Raw genomic sequence first — 1,152 nt, 5'->3', positions numbered from 1 at the left:
TGTTATCAGGAGGGACCAGTCCCTAGAGAAAGACATCATGTTTGATAAAGTAGAGGTTCAGCAAAAAAGAGGAAAAGCCTCGAGGAAATGGAATGGCACAGTGGCTGAAACAAGGGCTCAAACATAGCAATATTTGTGAGGATGGCATAGGACTGGGCAGTGTTTCGTTCTGTTGTACACAGGGTTGCTATGAGTCTGAAGCAACTCAACAGGACCAAAGAGAAACAACAATAGGTTGGTACTTATATTCTTTCCCTAATAGAAACTGTAATGATTCAATCCTTTAATCTGAACAACTTCATAAAACAGTTTTGAAGAAATAACACCAAGAATATGGAATTATGCACAGTGGCAGATCAATGGAAGAAATTGTTTTGGTCAAATGAACCATTTGTTATACAAATCACACTTTGTGAGATTTGTGGTAGATCATTGCCTACACTGGGAAGAGTATGGAAAGCCTTAATATGCCCATACATTCCCTCTGTAAAGTGAGGGTTTTAATTTCTTACCTGTCAACCTCACACAGGAATAGAAAAAATCAAACATTTGCAATAGAACTATATGTAGCGTAATGTGTTGTATCAATGCAAACATAATATGTATGAAAACTTGGTCTATGAGATCCAGCCTGACAGAATTCTCTCTCTTTAAAATCTCTTTAAATTCTTCCCATTGGACACTGAGTTTCTGTGGGGCCCCTGAGTCTGGTGACTCTGCTACTCCGTTGTCAAGCCTAAGGCCCTGGAATCAGTGGGAGGCTCAGATTTCCGAGATTCAAGGCCTGTCTTCCTGGACACACCATGAAAGCTATCATTTGTGACAGCTTTGCATAGTCTCCAGGGTGCTACCATGGAGCATGCTCCAGGCTCACTTATACCCAGAAATTGCTGAGCTTTACCTTCTTTCTGGTATCCAGGAATCTTCCAAACTGCTGACCTTGAAGGAGCCCTGTCCCTCCTACTCTTCGTATCTCTCATGTCTTTTTCACAGTTCACTTCCTTCCATTGATTTGGGGTAAAATGGAAGGAATAGGGTTCTTTGGACACAAACCAGTCAAATTACAATCTCTCACTTTCTCTCTCTCCTTCTCTCTCAGTTTGGGACTAAAGTTATAAAGTGTTTCTTTAAAAATTATTTTTAATTTTTCAC

This window comes from Trichechus manatus, unplaced genomic scaffold (genome assembly GCF_000243295.1).
Source record: "Trichechus manatus latirostris isolate Lorelei unplaced genomic scaffold, TriManLat1.0 scaffold00240, whole genome shotgun sequence".
NCBI lineage: Eukaryota > Metazoa > Chordata > Mammalia > Sirenia > Trichechidae > Trichechus > Trichechus manatus.
Note: the sequence above shows the minus strand (reverse complement) of the source record.